We start from the raw sequence: 23,568 nt of genomic DNA on the forward strand, positions 1-23,568 counted from the left end.
GCTCCGAAAGAAAAAAATAAGAGGTTCTTGTGCCCAAAGCCTTTCACCTTCACAAAAAGGGAGAGGGTCGTATCAGTCAGCCATCTGTACATCTAAGCCATGGTGAGGTTGTCTTTTTGGAAGAATACTAAATGAAGAAAAAATTTTGTAATAAAAATGTTTTTAGGGGTGCAGCAAATACGATGGGATTGCACATAATGATAGGTGTCATGTTTGAAGCCCGAATAAGGGTGGGCCACTGAATTTAAAAAATGCCTTTATTCTTACCTTGATTATCTTTGACGCCTGAGGGTGCGCAGGTTTGTAAATATGAAGTGTGTGTTCTGAAATAAAATAGTTGCTAGTGCAGCGAGCGTCGTCCTTTCTTGAGTGTCTTCATCGTGTACGTGTCATTGCGCTGCTTCACCAACAAGGTATGATAATGAACCACACTCTAGCCCAACTTTCCACATTACTCACCTTTTGGCAGGTGCAGTTCAAGAAATGATTCATGCTTGCGCACTTGCTTTCTTTCAGATGTAGTCGTACAGCCTAGATATTAGTGACACATTCCCATCCTTGGGGTTACCGTGGTGATTTTCCACCACCATTAATCGGCCAAGAAGCCTGCGGTGTAAAGGGGAAATGCCACTTACAGTGGTGAAAATAAAACAGCAAGCTGAGGTGAAAACTGTGCAAACATTTTTTTAATGACTGAGTTGAATTAAGTAGTCATACAAGTTAGTGAAATGCATAAGGTTGAAAAGACTCAATTTCTAGAAAACATGATTATTCGACAAAAAGGTTTATTGGACAAAACAGTCTTATTTGTTTAAATATAATTTTGCGGAATACTACAAAGAAACTTAGAAAGATACACAAGATCATCTCCTTGTGTGGCAAATATATTCGCACATAGCCATGAACAAATTCTCTCGGCTATTTACCGACACAGTGAACGCGAAGAACATTTTGAGAACATTCATTTTCAAAGGAATCGTCGATGTTTGTATAGTGCGCGTAGTGTCGGTGCCTTCGTATGCGCTGTGCGTTCGACGTTTCGTACGCATTGTTTCGTACGCATTTTACGTACGTTTCGTACGCATTCATCTTCAAAGGAATCGTCGATGTTTGTATTGTGCGCGTAGTGTCGGTGCCTTCGTATGCGCTGTGCGTTCGACGTTTCGTACGCATTGAAGCGACAGATGCAGGGGGCCTATTGGCTCGAGCGATGTATGTTCTGCTTTACGTGTGCACGGATGACACCTTGCTGGTTAATTTAGTTGAAATACGTTGGCGGGTAGTTGGTTTGAGTCCATGACAGAATGTGTAAGCGCGACTGAACAAGGAAGTAGAAAAAAATTTGAGGACGCTTAAGCTTCGCCTTCAAGAATGGAACGCGATAGTGTTCCCGTCGACCCACCAAGGGGTGTGAGACAATGCGCTACGGCGCAGCGATCACTCATGAGGCGTCCCGCATGGGACTTTGCACCCACCAATCGCGCGGGGAGTGCCGAGCAACGCAGCGTTCGGCGCGGCAACGAAACGTATGCCTAAGCAAACGGAACGAACCAAAGAACTCGGTGCCTCGGAGGGAGAAACTATCTACGGGATCCAAACGTCGTGATCGGCACGGACAGTCGGGCCGCGACGCGCCATGAAGGCCGACGCGATCATTGGGCTGACACCACAATGGGATTGTCCTCTATCTCGCTTGGGAGCACCACACAGACGCATGACTCCTCGGAAGCAGATAGGCATACATCGCAGGGGACGCTTTCCCACCAGACGCGCTACGGCGCAGCGATCACGTCAGAGGCGTCTCGCATCGGACGCTGCACCTAGGAATCGCGCTCTGAGTGGAAAGAGGAGCCGCGTCGCCTAATAACGAGGGTTCGAGTGACGCACTCGGGAAGTTGGAAGGGGACAGAGTGAGAAAACTTATTAAACGCAAGGGTAGTGGGCCATCCTCGCACCGGTCCCCGCACGGCCCGAAAGGGGGAAGCGGGCGATTGGCGCACCAAATGTCCGGGCAGCGCCGCACATTGCGAGGAGGGGGTCTTCTGTGTTTGCCGCAAGATGGCTCTGCGTGTGCGCAGAGCGCAGAAGAAATGTAGCGGAAATGTACTTCGCTACTCGTGTAACCGCGACTTCTGTAAGTTACATGCTCATAATTAGTCCTATCATAAGAAGCCAACAAACACTGACACCAAGGACAACGTAGGGGAAATTACTTGTGCTTAATTAATGAAGTAAAGAAACGATAAATTAGTGGAAATTAAAGTGGATGAAAAAACAACTTGCCGCAGGTGGGAACCGAACCCACAGCCTTCGCATTTCGCGTGCGATGCTCTACCAATTGAGCTACCATGGCGCTGTTTCCCCATCCACTTTTCTTGGGTATTTATGTGTCCTAGTAGAACCCTGGGTGCGTTAGCCAGGGCTACCACTCACCGACATTGGCGGCGAACGTGGAACGTCCTTTTGCCGCAGGCGTCAGGAGAACGTGATCTTTCTGGGTGAAGGCAACTGGTCAATAAACCAACATATGTTACCTGAAGGCATGAATGTAGCTGGATTGGAGACCCTCGTTATGTAATGAATGAGAAGAAAGGGGGTTAACCAAGGGGCCCGATTTTTATTAGTCATATCATAAGAAGCCTACAAACACTGACACCATGGACAACATAGGGGAAATTACTTGTGCCTAATGAAATAAAGAAAATCGGGTCCCTCGGTTAAGCCCCTTTCTTCTCGTGCATGCTCATAACTACCGATATACACCGCTGTATAACTTTCTACGGCACGTTGCTAAGGCAACACCGCATTCACTAGAGGCGCTTTTGTACCGGTTTGAACCATCGAACTTGAACTTTGAACTTTGAGCCATCAAACATGCGGAATAAAAGGCAGGAAAATCTTTACCAATGTTCATACAGCTAGAACTGTCCTTGAATGCTGTGACGGAATCTATGGCCGCGTGGCCATGTTGCAATTAGATCTGCACAAGGCCTTCGATAAAGTCGTACACGTAGTTTTGTTCTCGATCCTAGACCATATCAATGTTGGAACCGTTATTGCAAAAAGTGTTAAAATGATGTACAAGGATTCTATAGCGAAGCTGATAATTAATAGGCAGTAAAGTGATGTTTTCCTGTGCTGTCGTCTGTGAGACAAGGCTGCCCTTTATCTACCCTGCTTTTCGCTCTCCTCCTCGAGCCCTTTTGTTTGCAGCTGCTTAAGAGCCCAAACATCCGGGGTTACACTTTTAATAAAACTGAAGTTCGAGTTTTAGCATATGCTGATGATGTAGCAGTGTTTTGTACGGACCATGACAGCGTTAAAGCAGTTGTACAAGAGGCTGTAAAATTTTGTATGGCAAGTGGAAGTGCTATTAACTGGAACAAGTGTCTTGGTTTGTGGCATGGGAATTGGCTACAAGCCTGAGGCTTTTTGTTACATGCCATGGGCGGTAACACCAGGCACCTACCTAGGTGTGCCCCTCAAACATTATCGTGATAGCAAAGAATATTGGCACAATAAAGTACTGCGAGTGAAAACCCAGACCGGCAACGGGGGAGGGCATAAATTTTCAATGTTTGCAAGAGCCACCGTGTATAATTTGTTTTTAGTCGCTAAAATCTTTTACGTGATGCAAGCGTTATGTCTGACGAGGATGCCTGTGCGAAAGCTGCATAGAGTATTTGCGACGTTTATTTGGGCTTCAACATGGGAACGTACAAGTCGTAGTAATCTGTTCCATAGAGTGTTGAATGGTGGGCTGGGGTTGTCACATTTGTTCCTCAAACAGTTTGTACGCAAGTTTCTTTTATTGTGTGATCAAAAGGAGGCTTTTCTGAGAACAATGATTCAAGCTCGACTGCGCGATTCATTGCCTGATTCTGTAGTGTCGTTCATGTATACGGGGCCAATGCCTTTAAGTGCTTTTTTGCGTGAAGTGGTCGCGTCTTTCCAAATACTAAAAGCAATATTTTCTGGTGAATATCTTGCCGCTGTTAAGAGTAAGAAGTTGTATAAAGATCTTGTTGGCGTATTCTTGCCTGTACCGTTCTATTGTACAGTATTTGTTTTAGGTTCAGAACGAGATGTTCTTAAAAGTGTTAAGCGAATGCCGATAAGAGCTTCTGTTAAATCTTTCTTTTTTCAACTACATGCAGATGCTCTCCCAGTGAAACCGTGGTTGCAAAGCAAAGGCATTTTTATACCTTGGTCTGTGAATTTCTTTACGTGCAAAAAACCGGAGACGATCGAGCATATCTTTCTGGACTGCCATCACGCAGTGTTTTTGTGGGATATTCTAAAACGCAGCTTTAAAAAAGAATTGCCGTTAAGTGCTTTCAGGATACGCTTCCTGCCATGCGCGGAACCAGAGGGAGGGCCTGTCGATCTGTTAATGCTTCTTTACATGCATAGCGTGTGGTGAACGCGTATGGATATTAGACATGAGCGCATTCTTCAGGCCGCAGCACATGAATACTTCATTGAAAGTGTGCTATAAATACGCCAATTTTTCTGTGCACACAGTGATCCTCCTGATGGGCTAAGTGCTTTGGACAAAGTTACTAGTCCTTCTTATCACAACTCACAGGTGCGGCATTGACTAGTTGTTTTTCATGGCCATGTAATATTGACATTGTACTTTCTTGTGCTAAGCCGGAAATAAAAAAATACTAGTGGCTGCGTGGTAGCATCTCCGTCTCACACTCCGCAGACCCTGGTTCGATTCCCACCTAGCCCATCTCGCAAATTGTCTTAATTTATAAAGTGCCTCCCGGGATTTACCGCTCACGGCCAACGCCACCGACACCGGCTTTTCTGCGACACGAGGTCCTTAACGCGACTTCTTACTTTTTCAACAGGCTATGCTGCAAGACACAAACGTGCCCCAATGCTCACCCCCTTCACCAGCCTCAATAACTGTTTTAAATACTTCTTTTTCCCTTGAACGATTACCGAATACAATGCACTACCAAATATTGTGGTTTTGCAGTCTTCTTTGGCGTTGTTTCGGTTTCATGTTACCCATTGATGTCTTTTGTTGTTCCTGCACTCCATGCTCATTTCTATTGCGTGCTACCTGTCATGTTACTAAAGCTTTGCCTCTTCTCCCAACTTTCCGGCTGCTGCTGTGAAGGCCTTGCAGCGCGTTGCATACCGGCCGGTACCACCGTGGCAGCCTTGCACAGTTCGTGTTTATGGAAAGTGTTTATGGCAGGGCTCCAAATCGTGCACTCAGCGTCGAGGACAACCAGGCTCGAAAGAAGCGCCGCGCAGAGCAGGAACGTCTTAGCTACGGAGCGAAATGTGGTGGAGACCGCGAATGTATGCATAGAATAAAACATACAACTGTAGCAATTGATTTACCTACAGTCCTATAATTCAATTCAAGTTTAAAACTTTTGCTACGACGCGGTGTGCCATGTGAGTTAATGATAATGCTCGACACCCTCAGACATTATGATCAAAGACACACAATGCCTCAACCGAAGACGTCTCCCCGTGTAAACAACAGTGGCGCACGCAACGTAACGTGTAACACGAACTCAGAACTCGCGTATTTGACTAAACACTGAAGAAGTTACATTCGCCGCCAGCATCCGGTTAATTATCGTTAATCAAAGCAAACAGCATACGCAGCTTTGCTTACATCGATTCCCACATTGCGTGGGATTCGAAAATTCTTTTTCTTTTATTTTATTTTTGCCTGAGTAGTCACGTCGTAAACATTATATCCCCACGCTGCGAAAATCTTATTATGACATTGCAGTACTTGTGAATAAATAAATAAAGATAAAGCGAAAAAGAACACGGTGCCTGACTGCTATTCATGTTTTCATTAAAGAATGCGGCAGAGAGCATTTTGTTCCATAAAGAAAATTCCCCGATCATTAAAATGAGAATTTTGAATGCAGTTATTTAGGTGTTTTGAATTCGCGATGTCTCGCGATACAGAATTTGATTCTTCGACAGGGTCCTCTCGGCGGCGGTGCAGAGCCTCTGCTCGGACAGCTGGTGTAGCAGCAGCGGCAGTCGAAGGATTCCCGCTGGTTGCGTCGCTTCTTCTTTAAAATAAAGTGTGAACACGGGAACGTCTCGCTCCCACGGAGCGCTGCCTCCAGCGGCTGCTGTGCACGCGATACATCGCATGGGCAGTGGGCCGAAAACCCACGTCAGCACTTTGCTTCCATATATGACATTGGTGTTGACTCGGAATGATGTTGAAAGGTGGTGTGGGAACCATTGTATTCGATGCAGATGTGGTGAAATCTTAGAGGACAAATGCTTTGCTGAATTCCAAATTTTTGCCGATATATGCTATCGGCGTGCGCTTGCTGAGGTGTTTGTACCCCTGGCTCATCTTTGTTAGCATTACTCTCGCTTTTCCTCTGCGCAGTCGAGTAATTTCTCTTACGACACCAATTTTGTGGCCTAGCAGTAGGTGTTGGTCGCTCTCGACTACGCCTCCTATGTCTACCGGTGTTTTGGTGCCTACGAAAAGTATGATGCCTGAAAGAGGCGGGATGCTTACTCGGTGTTCAAGCACACTCAAGGCATGATGGCTCAGAGAGCTCTTCAGCGATAATACATGGTCTTCGGATAGCGTTATCGACTCAGAATTCAGGTGGATGATTGCGACGTGCTGGCTCAGAACGTCTAAGGGGACATCGTACTAGCGCGTAAAAAGGACATGGACAGGAACACGAAAAAGACACACCGAACGCATATTCCTGTCCATGCCGTTTTTACGCGCTAGTTTGATGTCCCCTTATACGAATAAACGCCAACTAGCCCAGCGTTCTGCCTTAAATCAGAAAGTACATCCTGAGAATTGCGTCTCGCGAGCACTGTTGGAGGAAATGTAACGTCGAAAGGTAGATCTGGTCAAGTACTGTAATTCCTGCCATGCATGCTTCAGCCGGGCTTATCCGTAGTCCTCGTGCTTTGGAATTTGAGTTTTTCTATGCATTTTTAACTTTCTTCAACTTGGTGACAAAGGGTCCACTGATAGCGGAGTAGTCGGCTCTCGTGTACACTAAAAGGGTGACTATGTAGCCTTCGAGGGACTATTGGCGTCGGTGGTTCTGTGCATTGCGTTGCAGGCCGCGCCCGGCGTCGGGTCACGGCTGCGTTGTGTAGACCACGCGATGTTACGTCAAGTCGCCAGTTCTTTAGGCGTCATTTTCTTGGCTTCAAGGCTTCCTTCGTGTGGCGTCGCGTCGTCGCTATGCCATCGTAAGCGTCCTTGCGGCGTCTTCGTCGGCGGCGGAGGATCTTTGGCATTTCCACGAATAGCAACCATATACCTTCGTCGATTGCTGCTTTTGGTTTTTAGTTTACAGGCTCAAGGACCAGCCCCGGGCTGCTCCTGTATACGACCAGCGCTGCCATGAAAGGCAGCGTCCTGGTGAAGGAGAACGGGTAGGGCGTCGGGATCTCCACTGTCTGGAGACGACGTAGTCGGCGATGTCACCTGGTCACTCACCTTGCTACGGAAACGGTGCAATGATGGCGAACCCCAGTATTCCCATCTCGCGGTGTGGGTACCGGCGGTACACGTAGCCAACCTCTCTGCGGTGGCAGCAGAGATGACGGTGGTCCGGAGCACACCATAGGACCACCTTCCTTTTGGTGCTACGGGCGCTTAGACGTGGGCGGGCAGGTGGGGCGGTGCAGGTGGCAAAGGCTGGCGGTGGAATCGCGGGCACGAAAGGCGCGGGCGTGGAGCGGACCCTGACTACAAGCAACGGCGGCGTAGGTGGTTGCTTCAAGCTGGGGCATTGTTGATTCGGCTGCGCTTCCAGTAGAGCTAATGACCGCTGCACTTCTTCTCGCGTGTCGCCAGTGAACAAGGCCACTTGAGGGTGCGGCCTTTCGAAAACCCTCTGTAGCTCGTTGCGCATAATTAACGGATTATTCCATGCGAATCGTCGGTGCCAATCGTTCGGACCTTGTAGTTTTGCTTAAGAACTTGACAGTGCTATTGCCTACTGCACATGCGTGGTGTCTTATCTATGAGCGTGGTTTCGGATGAGAATTCCGTGACTGTATTGAGCATGTTGCGAATTAATGCCAGGAAAAGTTATTGCTCTATTCTCCGCATGAGGAAACGAAATTTCCTCTGCTCAGTCATATTTGCGCAGGCATGGCGGAATAAACGCGTCACCTGTTCCTTGTAAACAGCAACATTCTCGTTCACGAGCTTCACTCGGGCTTGTAGCAGAGCTGCCTTTTCTTGCAGATGATGCTCGTAAAAGTCTGGAGGAAGCCATTGCAAAACAGGTTTTGTATCGTTAACACTGACTCTCACTTCTCAAACCAGGTCCTCGCGGTATCTTCTAAGAACTACACATGATGCAACGTGTCCTCAGTTTTGCAGTGGTTGAACGTCGCGACCCTTTCATATGTCTCCAGCCCAGTTTTAACCCCTTCAACAGGACACCCTCGAAAGGTCGGTGGCTTCCACTGTTTTTGAGCACTATCGTAGGTAGTGGTTCTTTCCTTTCGACTGTTAGCTTCGCCTTGATCTTCCTTGTCCTTTCGGAAATAAGTCCCTGCTCCGGGGGGAGTTTTGGGAGCCTGCCGATAGCTTGATGGTCCATGGCGACGTTGACGACGTCCTCACGGGCTGGGCTTGAAGGGGGGTTTCCGTCACACAACAAATCACCTCCACCAACGTGACGTTGTAGTGACGGTGAAGAGCACAGTACAGCAAAACTGACACTCACGAAACAAACATTTTATTGAGCGTACCTGCGCCAAAAGAAGCAAGTGATGCTCAAAGCACAATGGTTGCGGCGAGCACAGTTGGCGATCGTCGAAATCTGATCAGCGGGTCAAGCACGTCGGCTTTTATACATAACACTTACCGAAAGTTGAAGCGTAATTGCTTCTGCCGGCATGCTGTCCACAAATTACAGCACAATTCGTGTCGCGCATACAGTCAGATCACACAGGTTCAACGACAACAGAGAATGTACAGAACTATCGATAAAATTCAAGAAACTTCCGATACATAAAGGCGTGCCCTTCGTCGAGCGATAACGTTTCACATCTGTAAGCAGGTCAAAGGCGGTCAAGGTAGAAAGATAAACAAGTACAAGTGCCAATATTGACTACGGGCCTCAACCAGCCTTTGACTACTTGACCAACAGATTTTCTACAAATTCTTATATTGCTGACAAAATAAACCTTTGTTTCTTTTTTCTCATTACACATACAGACGAGGGACAGTGCGGAATGTACCCTAAGAGCTCATCCGAAAAGTAACAGCAGAATCTTTCCAAGACAATGGTGAGGTTGTACTTGAGGAAAAGAAAGGAGCAGGAAAGAGAACCAGATGGATAAGCAGCTGGTGCTAACAAATTTAAACTGGAAGAAAGGAGAAGTGAAAATTGCGACGTGCACAATCAAAGGGGCACACGAGGTTCCCGTTAGGCTGAATGATGAACTAAGATCAAAAACAAAAGAAGCTGTGTTGAAATCAGTAGAAAAAAGTTTAAAAGATAGAGCAATACGAGGCAGTTGGCCACAATGTAGAATGAATTTAATTTGTAAAGGTAAGGGGGACAAAAATAGAATTTACTCGCATAGACCACAGACCATACATTGCTAATATGCTGGTTAGCAATGCAGGTAATTAGGTTAAAGCTACAAGTATGGGCAGAGAATAATGGCATTTTGGGAGTACTTCAGAATGGCGTTAAAATAGGTCGCCGTTTTAATGATAACTTATGGGTCCTTACGCAGGAGGAAGAGGAGGAGGAATAAGCTTTATTTGTGCACAGCAGATTTGAGACCTAGGCCTCTACCTAAATGACGGCCTCGAGCCCTTGGGCCCTGGTGGCATCCTCGGCCTGCTGGATTGCCTTGAGGTGGTCTTCCGGTGCACAGCTGAGCAACGCGGTCTCTCACTGCTTTCTGGTCTTAATTATTTTATTCTGTATGGGTGTGCGAGGACAAGCCCAAGCCATATGTTGTAGGTCCGCCCTTTCTTCACAGAATCTACATCTATCCGTGTAAAGGTCCGGGTAGTAGCGGTGGTAGGCCACCGGGTTCGGATATGTATCTGTCTGTAAGAGGCGCCATGCCGTCGCTTGCCGTCTATTTAACGAGGAGTGTGCCGGGGGGAAATGGGCCCTTCCCAATTTGTAGTGTTTAGTGATCTTGTTAAAGCTGGTCATCCAGTCTCTCTCCGTTCCCTGTATTTGTTGCGTGTCACCTGCTCGGCCTGTCAGTTCTCGAGCCAGGTTGTGCGCTATTTCGTTCCCGGGAAGGGAGGAGTGTGCGGGTGCCCATATAATGTGAATGTCGCGACCTTCACGAAAGTTGTTTAAAATTCTCAGTGCTTCCGGCGAGATTCTTCCTTTTGCATAGTTCTTGACGGCTGTCTTGCAGTCGCTTACTACGATGTTAGCTTCCGTGGAGGCTATTGCCAGTGCTAAGGCAGCTTCCTCCGCCACCTCTGCCTTCCATGTTTTTACCGTCCCACTAACTCTGCAGTCACCCTCTAGACTCGTAGCAACTATCGACATACTCTGTCCATTTGCGTACTCCGCCGCGTCCACATAGACCACGTCCCTGGCACTACGGAATCTTTTGTGGAGAGCTCTCGCTCGTGCGTTTCTTCGATCTTGGTGAAACTCCGGGTACATGTTTCTAGGGATTGGGGGTATTGATAGATGTTCCCTTATTTTCCTTGGGATGTCTCTCCGCCCTCCATGCTGTGCTTCGTAGGTTATTCCGATGTCATCTAAGATGTGCCTCCCCGTCAAACTCTCTGTAAGCCTTTCATACTACGCTACTCTCTGGGCCTCAATAAGTTCGTCTAATGTGTTGTGCACGCCGAGCGCCAAGAATTTCTCGTTTGACGTATTTGCCGGAAGTCCCAAGGCTTGCTTGTACGCCCTTCTAATAATGCAGTCTATCTTGGCTTTCTCCGCAGCGTAGAGCTTGAGGTAAGGAACCACATATACAATACGACTGATTATGAATGTTTCTATTAAACGGATGAGATTGTGCTCTTTCATGCCATAGTGCCTGTTGGATATCCGCTTTATTAGTCTGAATGTTTGTTGAACACTGTTGTCAAGTAGTCTAATGGTTTCTCCGTTATGGCCGTTTTCGGATATGCGGAGTCCCAGTATTCTCAGGCTCTCCACTATTGGTATCGTGGTGCCTTCTACTGTGACCACAATGCCCGGCCTTTCCCTAATGCTTTTTTGACCCCGGCATGTGGGCCTATAGAGCAGAAGTTCTGATTTTTGCGAGGACCATCTCAGTCCCTTGTCTTTGATGTAGTCTTCCACCGTGTTTACTGCTGTTTGGAGGATCTCTTCCACATGCCCATCGCTTCCACCCGCCATCCAAAGGGTGATGTCGTCCGCGTAGAGGCTGTGTCCGAGTCTTTCTATCTTTTCGAATCTCGCAGGAAGACCGATCATTGCCACGTTGAATAGAAAGGGAGATAGGACTGAACCCTGCGAGGTACCCCTATTACCTAGCTTGAGCGCGTCCGATTTGAATTCTCCAATTGAAATCTTTGCGGTACGATCTGTCAAGAATTCTTTGATGTACGCGTATGTTTTACGTCCTACATCCAGCTTTTGGAGATTTTGTAGTATGGCCTTGTGCGTGACGGTGTCAAAGGCCTTAGTTAGATCGAGACCTAGTATTGCCTTAGTGTCTAGACTTTTCTCACCCGCATCTATGATCGGATGTTTTAGTTTGAGCATAATATCCTGCGTCGATAACTTTGGTCGAAATCCAACCATGGTATGAGTGTAAAGTCCTTCATCATCCATGTATCTCGTGAGACGTGTGAGAAACACATGTTCCATGAGTTTACCGACGCAGGATGTCAGTTATATGGGCCTTAAGTTCGTCAGTTGTGGTTTCTTTCCAGGCTTTGGTATAAAAATGATTTGGGCTGATTTCCATTGACTTTGAATGCTGCCTTGCTCCCAGCAGTTATTCATGTAGTCCGTGAGAGCTCGGATGGATACATCGTCGAGGTTCCTGAGTGTTTTGTTGCTTATCCCATCAGGTCCTGGTGCAGATTTCGAGTTGAGCCTGGTAAGTTCATATCTGACTTCTGCCTCCGTAATAGGGGTATCAAGATCAGGATTCTCGTCACCTAGGTAATCCGGAAGTAGTACATTGAAATATCAAGAGTAGAAAGGAGACCGTTATATGTGGCCATTTTAAATATTACAGGAGCGCATGACAACGTAGCCCGCAACATGTTGTGGAACATTCTGAAAAGGAAAGGCTTAGGCGACCATTGCCTACAGCTTTTGTGAGAAATTCACCTAGAAAATACCGTTTGCGTTGAATGTGAAAGGATCAGGAGCGAGGAGAAATTTTGATATCAGCAGCGGACTGAGGCAGGGGTGCCCTTTATCCCCACTGCTGCTTATGATGCACATGCTCAGCATGGAAAGGGCGCTAGAAGAAACTAACATCCGGTGCAATCTCTCATACCAACAAGCGGGTACAGTAGTAGAGAAGCAGATCCCAGGTTTATTTTACATGGACTACATTTAGTTGCTATCTAACAAGCAAACTAATATGCTACGTCAGGGTAATATCTGCGGACAGGAAGCCGATATCTTGGGGTGGAAATTCAGCGTTAAAACTCAAGTGTGGTATTCGATGAAAAAAGCACGCAGACAGTGAGAATACAGGGCCAGGAGATACCCCACGTAAAAGAATATACATACTTTGGTACATAAATAAACGAAGGCAACAGATATATGGAAACACAGGAAAAGACAATAACGCTAAAGAGGTAGAGAAATGCGGCCATAATGAAACACAGCGAGCTATGGGGATACAATAGATACGAGGTGCTCCGGGATATTTGGAATGGTGTAATGATTCCAAGACTTACATTTGGAAGTGCGGTTGTATACTTTAAATCTGGGGTACAATCAGGACTCGATGGTAGCCAAAGGTCAGCGTGACGCCTCGCATTGGGCGCACGCGGGAAGGCTGCAAATGAAGCTGTGCAGGGCTATACGGGCTGGTCAAATTTTCAAGTGAGCGAAGGTCATAGTAAAATTAATTATGAAGAACGACTAAGGAATATGGAAGAAAGTGAATGGGCTGGGAGAGTGCTGCTGTATCTGTACAGGAATATCATTGATTCAGAGTGGAGGAAAAGAACTAGGAAGCTTAGGAGCAAGTATGCAGACTGCGCGCTGATATGTCGTTTCGAACATGAAAGGGACATTCTATACAAAATCCAGAATGATTTTCGGCGCCGGGGGTTGTTTTGGTTGGCGGCGCCTGACAGCACGAAAACATTTCGGGGGGGGGGGGGGGAGGGAGGGGCTGAAGCCCTATAAGCCTCCCCTCCCCCCTGACTACGCCCCTGCTTCCCCCAAAGCACGTCCTGTCTCTTCGAGGAGCGAAGTGTAACCGACGGTGGGGCCTGCAGGAAACACCATGCGCATATATATATATATATATATATATATATATATATATATATATATATATATATATATATATATATACACACACACTTTTATACGCAGTCCCATCTCCTCCCTACCTAACCCACGTCACCAGCTTGCGAAACTTCACATGCTTCCACTTTTCTTTTTCACTTTGACAGTCCTAATACTACGCATTAAAATACATCTATACTAATCTATACTATCTATATACTATGCTATCTATACCAATCTGTACTAAAATATATATCTATACTACGTATTATATATATCGCAAGCACTGCAGTATTTCCGGACACGCACGAGTGTTTTCGTCGAGACCGCTATGCATGTGGTGGAGGGGTCTGCGTTGTCGTCTTTAATAGTATCCCGATCGTGCAAATTGAATTTCCGGATAATGAAACTAAATGAATTTTTGTAAAGTAAGGCTGCCGAATGGGAAACCAATTGTTCTTCAGTCATTTTATAGGCCTCCTGGTCATTCTGTAGAACCACTAGCTCATTTAGCCAATTTTCTTGAAACTATTATCAATGAATGCCTTGTTCTAGGAGGGCACTTTAACCTTCCGGATATTGACTGGTCAGCTGGCGAACCAAGGAATACTGCTCGAGGGAGCCTGCACTCAACTTTCTTTGATATTTCAGATCAGAACACTTTCTATCAGTATGTGCACGAGCCATCGCGCACTGACGGAAGAGGTCACGTACTCGGCCTTTTCTCTGTAACGTGCCTGATGTATACAATGTACGGGCGTTGCCAGGTTTGAGCGATCACAACGTTGTTCTAGCAGATTTATCAGTTCTGTATGTACAGGTTGCAAAAACACCTAGTCGAAAGATTTATGCCTAACATGATAAAAGGAAAAGGGGACAAAAAAGAGTGGTACAAGATGATGATGAGGACAGGAAGAAGGGATCCGTATATACAGCAACCGCATAACGCAGTGGTTTCTTAAAAGCTTTGAATTTAGTCCCGTGGTATTGAAATGTACAAAGCAGCCGTCGTAGCAGTTGCTGCTACCGCGCGGTCGCACATTGCGCGCAAAACAATACTTGCATATAATTTTTGCCAGCCAGTGACCGCCAGCGCAGAAGCCAGCGTATCCAGCTGTGGAGCACAGAGAGAGCAGTCGCAAAATAGATGGGGTAGGGACTGAGACATTTGGGAGTATTCGCAGTATTAGATCGCATTGTATTCTATACTTACGTTGCGATTCACAAACATAAATAAAGCAGATTAGTGCGCATAATGCAGCGTCCGCAGCAGCCGTTAAAGACGAGGAAGAGGCTGCACGAGCGCCGAAGCGCGTGTATCGAGCTTTGGAATCGCAAGGAGCGCACGTAATCTGCTTCATCTGCCGATCTTCTTAAGCGCAGCCATGGGTAAGCAACAGTCGTTGTTTTATGGTATTGTCGGTAGTTTTGACAAGCGATACACGCGTAATTATAAGGGGCAGGCAGGCAATTATTCAGAGGTTGGATAGAGATCGCTCCGGTGCGTTCCAGGCGGTTACGAAGAAATCAGAGCATGACGGCTTCCCGCAAGTAGTTTGGCTACGGCTAAATATCCCTCAGCAACAGAAGTAGTCTAGTTCCTTCGGGATAGACATTAGGCTGCGTGAATGGCAGACGCTGCTGCGTAGGGACGATCGAGTTACCGATGCTTGCGTTCGGCGTTTCCTCGTTTGTTGGTGTCGCACATGTGTTTCAGTTGCTTAGCTCAGTGATATTTCGTTGTGCAAACGCATCCATTGGTTTGCTGCATGCATGTCGTTATTTGTGCGGGTAGGTTGCGCTACTAAATACAAAGCGATGTGTATTGCCAACATATATTGCTTCCTTTGAGAAACATAATGGCCGCCACCTACTTAGGACATAGCAATAAGCACTGCTAAAATAGTATGACTTGATTGTAGCACGTAAAAAAAAAATATAAAGACAAGGCAGACCGTGGGCAAGTGATGAGCCCGTTCCCGCTTGAAAAAAAAAAAAAAGATATTGTGCGAGTATCATGCATACGTGCAAATATATCAGGTGTGAAGCTTCCTTTTTATTCAGGAAAATACTAAAGCAAGCTTTAGCCAAACGTGAAACCATTGACTAACGTACTTCACAAGAACGACGGGAATACATAACTATTTTAGGCAAACCCAACGCTAATTACAAAAAAGCCACGCGAAAATGCAATGCGCAGATGAGATAACCGTTGGACCATTAGGGCGACAGAATGGGTACCAAGAGAATGGAAGCACAGTAGAGGACGGCAGAAGACTAGATGGTGCGACGAAATTATGAAATTGGCGAGTGCTAGTTGGAACCGGTTGGCACCGGACAGGGATAATTGGAGATCGCAGGGAGAGGCCTTCGTCCTGCAGTGCAGATAAATAGGATTATTATTATTATTATTATTATTATTATTATTATTATTATTATGACGATGATGATGATGCCAACATCTTTCCTTTATATCGCCGTTGAGCGCCTGTTCGAGGCGCCCATCTCTTCAATTCGTTGATTCGCAAACGGCAGCCAGGAGAAGATGTCATGGGGCGTTAGGAAGTGCAGTTCATTTGGCAAATCACACAAGCGCCGATAAATCAATAGTATACGAACATGACACTGAAGATCGACTGACATCTCGCAGAAGGGCAAATAAGTATATCAGAACTGAAGCTGCCACTATTATGAGTGTAGTCAAGTATACATAGCATCAAATCCTTTTTCCTTATACCTTGCTCAAATTCTTTAACAAGGTAGGTTACGTGCAGGGCATGGGCATTACCTCCCCAAGCACTCATTTTGCGTTGGTATCAGTTATTCCGATGATTTTACATATTTATAATTTAGTACGTTATACCACCCTGTTCCATTGCAGTATATTAGGAGGAAGATTTAACTCGGGCTCAACTCCGAAGCCGTCTACTGAAATGCTTGTTAACAACCGAAATGACTGTTTCTAAAATAATGTTAGCACAAATTTTAGTGAAATGCGTTGCATTTAAGAGAAAAAAGAACTAAACCCTAGTGTTATGAGGAAGCGCAATTATAATTTAGGGTTTGAAATCTAAAAAAAAATTCCCAAAAATACCTAGCTTGATAACAAATAATGCCGCCAAGTTTGTTGCTCTGCGCCAAAAAGAAGATATCGCAGTTCTGTCAACTGCATCCTGTGGATTAAAAAAGGAAAAAGAAGTCTCATATATTATTTTAGAGGCTATGTGACTTTGCTACAATGTTTACAACAGCTGCGTACACGACCCTCACATCGTTTGTAATATATTTGATCTGCGTTTACTATATCAATTTTGTTCCCTTAGTATATAAGTGTAGCTTGCATAACCGTGGTATTGTATTTGGCCGCTCTTCCACAGAGTTCTAAACTTGAAAGTTTCGTTTTTTTGCTAAATTTTACAATTCTAGACAATTTGTTTTGAACAGTTGAGGGCCTAAATGAAAGTACGCTCCTAATAGTTTCTAGATTTTAACTTTTTCATTATACCTTACAAAACATCATCAAATTCGGTATACAGGTCGCGTAGAAAAATATTTCTCCTTTCCGATGTATTTAAGTAGGGGGCCCAAAGCTAAAGCTTTCTCTTAGCCTCCTCTCCTAAGTAGTGATAAGCGTTCAAAATTTCGCTGGACTATGCCCAAGTGAAAGCCCTCAACGAAGTTTACATTCAAGATGAGATAGCCACATGTCGCGAAAGTAATCGTAATGTTATTGTATAGACGAGTTGTGACATTTCATGTGTGTAATGGCCATGAGCACCATAGTGAGAACGAAGTTGCTCCATGCCATTTCATTTAAATAATTCATTAAGCAAAGAATTATTAAAAAGTGCCAGCCACGATAATACCGCGCGCTATAGTGGAAATTGGGAGATCCGAGTGTTACTATATTTTTCATGCACTGCCAGACGTATCTGAGATTCGTTTAGTTTCATACATACTTGCCTGCTTCCTTACGGCGCTACGATGCTAGAATTTTTCCGAAGCGCGACCATCGTAAAACAAATATTCTTTTATTTCATTCAACCAACTTAAACCACGCTTAAAAAGCATCGCCGCTCCATAGCTTAGGGTTGGTAACAAGTATGCTTTTTACATCACTAATACGGGAGCTAGAGGTCACGTGACATATTAGGCCACTATTGCACGTGGCCACCAGGTTTTTAGGCCAGGTGCAATGTTCGCAAATAAGAAACACACTGCGTCGCCAAAAGTTGGTTGCACTTGTTTTAATTTCATTTGGTACATCTACGTGTTGGACACGCATCTGCTGTCTCTTCTCTCCGAACGCAACATTAATCCCCACTGCGCTGTTTTATCATCACCATTATTATTATTATTACTCTGATTATGTGCACTGCAGGAAAAAATTATTCCGAGCGATCTCATATCACCCTCGTCGTGTGGCAGTTGACCCCATTACACGTCTGCAAATTCCATAATTTACGAACCTCATTTTCTCCCACCCTCAACCGTGCTGCCGTTTTTTCGGCACCCGTTTTTAAAACTCACCTTTCATTCTTTCCTTTCCTTGGTTTGGGGTTGCCCGTTGTTTACACACTGGATATATTTGATATATGCAGTGAGCTTCGGCCACTGTATTTTTACTAACTGCTCTCTTGATTATTAGCTTCTCTACAGGCCTCTCTTGGCCAGTACCCAACTTGGATAGAAGGGTATGAGCCACCCGATACGTTCCTATATACACAAAGAGAGAGAGTTAAAACTTTATTATGTCCTTGATGGGGTTCAGGGGTGGCCGGGATCGGGAGACTAACTCCCAGTCTCCCCTTTCCTCAGACGGCGGCCAGTCCTTGCTTTCTGGTGGCGTGTTCGGCCATCCGGACGGCCCAGAGCTGCACCTCTGGGTCCAAGCTGAGCAGCAAAGTCTTCCACTGCTCGGCAGACTTTGGTACTAAATATGCGCCACTGGCTATGCCCCCATTTTCGTCCAATCCCTGGAAATACATGTGTTAATGTGGCATAGTGGCTATGAAAATTTAAGTAGATTACACGGTAACTTCTTTTGCCTATTTCCCTGGGTTTGTCTTTAATTTCATCCACTAGTAAGTCACGTGGTTTGTCTTTAATTTCATCCACTAGTAAGTCACGTGGTCAAAAAGAACAGCTGCGAGGCCACGTGCATTGTCAGCGAGCGTGGAGTGGTGGGCGCGTTTCATGGGACGAAAGCACATTCTAGCTGCCTAAGAAGTTGCGTGCCTCGCTGAACATGCACGCAAATGTTCCGCCTCGAAACACGAAGGTGTACGTATGCGCAGATGAATTATGTCAATTCATAGCACGGAATAAAATATGTGGAATTCACATAGACAACTCATACTCTCCAATTATTAAGTATGTGTACCAACGCGGGCGCGAAAGTTGCTTGTTTAGGCAAGAACATTGTACAAAAGTCAACTTTAGATAGATTCGAAAGTTTGCGTGAGATCTTAATTTTATGTCACCTTCATGCAAACCTACCCACACACACTATATGAAAGCCGACGCTTGCAGCGCGTTCTGAATCTCCGAGACGACCGCCCGGTTCTTCAGAGCACGCCAGCTGACCGTCCAAACTTTCGAGTGTAATGCGAAAATGGCCATCAGAATTACAGAGCAGTTCCCTGCACACCCCTTCGTTTAAAGAATCAGCGAAATGCTTGCAAGACCTCTTGGTTGATTCTCATTGAGCGCCTGGTTTGTGCGCCTGGTCATGTGATTGATCTGCAAATGCAGTGGTTGTTCTTCAGGCATACTGTTTTCTTTTTCGTTACAGCAAGGACTGCCACTTTCATTAGGTGCCTGTATTTGTTTTGCTCTCATGCCGACGTCACGTACCAGCGGCTTCACTTTTTGTGTGTGTGTTTCAGAGGAAAGTCAGTTCTTCACCAGTACCGGTAAGCAGAGATTCTCTCGTCTCTCGTGAAACTGTTTCAGATGGATGTTTCTTTATCCGCGTCAATTGCTTGCTATGATGAGCCGGAAGACACTCCGATTTCCTCAATTTTAACGTCGACACCTATCAAAGGATGGCAAATTGAAAGTAGTATAGACCGTTGGAACACAAGTAACACTCCGCTTAAAAAACACTCATTCGTATCTTCGGCTTGAAAACTAAATGGTTTTATGTGCAGCAAACCTTCCTCCAAGTATTTGCCCTCTACTGTTTGTGCGGGCAAAATTTAGCTGTCAAACGTGTTTTTTTTTCTTCAGGAATGCCTGCTAGCTACTTATCAGATGAGAGTGTCTAGAAATTTATCTGTAAATGTGTTCCCCTGTTAAGTATCCCATTGAAGTAGATCTCCTTTATAAATATGTTTTTGTAGAGCTTCTAGAAGTTCAGTGGCGATGAGCAAATTTTCCTCGGGCATCTGAGTGATTCACCAATAATTTTATCTTGGAAGTACCTAACATTCCGGCATTTCGAACAAAAATAGTATATATTATCTCTAGTCGCATATTTAAATCATTATTAAGATAATGCGTCACATCTATTTCTTGGGGGAAATTCACGTAATTCAACCCTGTCATTTGAAACTGAAGCCCCCCGCCACTCAAAATACTTTTTTTAAGATGCAGAGGCACCGAGTGCACAACTTAACGAAGAGCAGACAATTTTGTGGCGCGTAAATTTCCAGGCAACAAAGTAGTTTACTCAGTTTAATGCTTCAGTTGTTACTCATGTTTTCGCAAACATAAACTATTATTTGTCGAGTTACATTATTATGGACAAGTTAGAGGCCGAAGGGACTCTAACATAAATTTCCAGTGAAAGAAACTGAGTTGCAGCTTATGCCTCACGAAAGGTGACGCGATGTTTTCTGTATATATATATTCCTTCCAAATAACCTGTCCTTCATTACTATTCTTGGACACACAGGTTAAAATTATGACAATGTAAACATCTTTTGAAGTAATCTGCTACACAAAGATTTACAATATCTTTATATATATATAAAAGCCACGAAATAAGTAAAGCAGAAACATACGTACTTCCTCTGCATAGACGACGAACTCTGTTTGTTGTATTTTGTAGGTGAACAGTCACAGCTGTTTCTGAGCAGCACATCCGACAGCAGCTTAACCGGTAAGAATATAAAACGCTAAACTGTCAACCACAATTCTTCGTAGGCTCGTTAAAAGGGTGTAGGCATATGCCGCTTTAACTGTCGCTGATGAACAAATAATGAATTTCCCCTTGTATACTGCGAATGTGTATTATTATAAAACATTCATTCAGTTATACTGCATTTCATTGTGATGGCTGAGAGGAGGATACGGAGAGCGGGCCCGTGTGGCACATACTTAAAATGTCACATCTCTGCCCCCCCCCCCCCCCCCACCGAGGATGTGATTGTTTCAATTATTCCACCAATCATGGCAACAATAAAATATGTGATTGCTCATTTTAATTCAAAGCAACGGTGATCATTTTCAACTTTTGTTACGAAAGTGTGAAATTGACTCAGAGCGCGCGTACTGCAACCTCGGTGCAGTCTGATTCAATTAGCACCACACAATAGTAACTTCACAGCGCACCACCATGGTGGCGCAGTCGTCTGTTCGCGGAACGAATATTCGCAATGAGATAAAGTCGTGTGTGCCTTGCAGCAAAAATTCAGAGACCACTAAGCACACTTTAATTCAGTGCGAACGGAATCACCTAGTGAGACACGTAGGTAACGCGCAACTTCAAGAAGCGCTTTCACTTAGAGGGGACGGAAGCAACAACCTGTCGAGAATTGCAAGATTCATTATAGTATTGAAGAAAAAAAAATCAGGGCAGAGATTTAAACGGCCGGATCTGTTACAGGCATAGCTAACGTTACAAAGTGGATAGACAAGTTTTCAGGAAAAGAAAAAAAATTATGGAGATGTATAGAACCATTCAGGAAATAAAGGCACATGCAGCATATCCAATTACCTCAAGCAGGGTAGGTGACTGTCACCACCCCGTTTCAAACGGGGTGCCAATAAATCCCGATCATCGTTATCAGAGTGATTTACCTGCATGCCGAAGAGTAAAATAATTTTGTGTTACAAGCCATCCTGCAATGGAGAAAATGGCCTACGCCGATGTATGTGATCCCGAGCAACTCATAGGTAGGACAGCTAAACTGAGCAAGTTATCGCACTCTTCAGTCGTCCTCAAGATCTGGGACCAAATTCACAAAGCCTTCTGTTCGTGAATGCTGTTTCTCATCGACAGGTCGCATTTGCTGATTACATGTCCAGAATGAGAAATGGGTGAAATTTTCTCTTAGGAAAACATGTATTGCAAGAGCTCTTTCTGAATACGGGTACTGCATTCCTGTTCTGCAATATTTTTATTGAAATTTGTGTAAGTGAATGAAGTAAAGGGGTTGGTCAACCGTACCTCACCTTGTGTAACTCCTCGAACGCTAGTGGCCATCTTGGTTCAATAACTCATCTGCAATTCGTTCGCTAGGCCTGAGGTCAATGGAAACGTATGTATGTTTCTCGTGCATTTGTTTCTTGTACTCGAGGGCGTGAAATAAAAAAATTGAAGAACAGCCTGCATCCTATCATTATTGTCGCTGATGCGAGCATTTCACTATAGCCGAAGTGTTTATACAGGCTGCTGTAAACCGAGCTTAGTACTTAGACCAGACTTAAAATTTTCACTCATTTCCAACGCAAAGGGCTCCACTCATCGTATACTTATGGACCTCTGAAATCACAGACCCGTATAGCATATAACAATCTGTCGCATGCAAGACGCACCAAACCGAATTCTCCGCAGATGAATTGTTTCTCAGTGTATCGTTTCACTCAGTGTATTGTTATTGGACTAAGGGCGCCTCCCGCACAAGCAGAACGACACCTGCTTGTCCTATCTTTTTAATAAATGTTTCTCCTCCTCCTCCTTCACCAGGAAACCATAAGATCGGGTTCTCCTACGGTTCCGTCCCTGCCTATCAGCAGCACTATGTTTGGCGTTTATGTTGCAAGTAATTATTAGATACGTGTCTACACCACTAACAAATATGCATCTAAGCTGTATGATTACTGGCACCATTGATTGGGAAAGAAACCAGCCAGCCAGAAAATGTATTTAATATAAGGAGTTTAGTGTGCCTAACGTCAGCGTCAATCTTGCTTTTTGTATACCTTAGTATGTCACCTTCATGAATTGAAACATTTACAATGTTATGCTTTCTAAAGAACTGTAATCTTTCTAGCCTTAAATGGTGATGAGTAAGTATTTTATATACCACTTGTATTCCTATTTTCTTGCAGCTGCCTTCACCCATAGGTGCTTGTAAAGTGATGGTGCGTGACTCGTTCCCTGTTCAATGCACGATGGCAGTTATTTGTACACATATTCATTGCCTAAATTTTGTCCATAGGTAGCTAGCGCGTGTATTGCCGCCAAAAATACTCTCTTGTCAGGAACGCATTAAATCATATTGTAACCAACAGTTAAGACAGCCATTTCTATTAAAATTAATTTATTCTGAGGGAACCTGTGCCTGTCAACAAAACCCGACTGTACACTCAACAAAAACGTCCCTCAAGCTTCGCTTCTTGGAACGTCGTTCTCCTCTTTGTCGCCTCCTGTCGCGTGCCAGTTGTCCTATTCTCGTGCACGAGCCGCCGGTATATCAGCACCGGCCCAGCGTTGCCTTGCGATGCTTTGCTTGACGTTGCGGTGTGGCGGCTCTTTGAAGCGCAATTGGGATGTGGCAGTCGTCTTTTTGTTCTCGAAATCCTGGCGGCATTAGCCCCCTCCTAAGAAGCATCGTCTCGATGGGTAGAAAAGGCCTAGAGATGCCAACTGCTTTAAAAGGACAGTGGTCAGAGGATGGCCGGTGCTAATCTTGATCGTGTGTGCAAATACTGCTATGCAATGCCTTTCACGGTAAGGCTTCATTCGTACTACGTGTACTACCCCTGGCCGAGTCCTGCGTCGTGTGGAGCAGACTTGGCCTTCAGGGGTTACCACGTAATTTAAAGGACTTAGCCGGCGAAGTACTGTGTAGGGGCCAAATTAACGGCGCAGTAACTTCTCCGAAAGACCGGGCGTACCTATAGCAGTCCATACCCACACTTTGTCTCCGGGGTTGTGCTGTGCTGC

General features: G+C 45.1%; 1 protein-coding gene across 1 annotated transcript in view; it reads right to left on the bottom strand.

Annotated features, from left to right (window-relative positions):
- LOC126537970 (uncharacterized) overlaps nt 1-23,568 on the bottom strand; it is a 147,223-nt gene that overhangs the window by 63,262 nt on the left and 60,393 nt on the right. The window contains exon 2 of the mRNA XM_072287962.1: nt 460-606. The gene's annotated coding sequence lies outside the window, so the exon portion shown is untranslated. The remainder of the gene's footprint in view (nt 1-459; nt 607-23,568) is intronic.

The sequence above is a fragment of the Dermacentor andersoni genome, chromosome 4 (assembly GCF_023375885.2).
Source record: "Dermacentor andersoni chromosome 4, qqDerAnde1_hic_scaffold, whole genome shotgun sequence".
In the NCBI taxonomy this organism is placed as follows: domain Eukaryota; kingdom Metazoa; phylum Arthropoda; class Arachnida; order Ixodida; family Ixodidae; genus Dermacentor; species Dermacentor andersoni.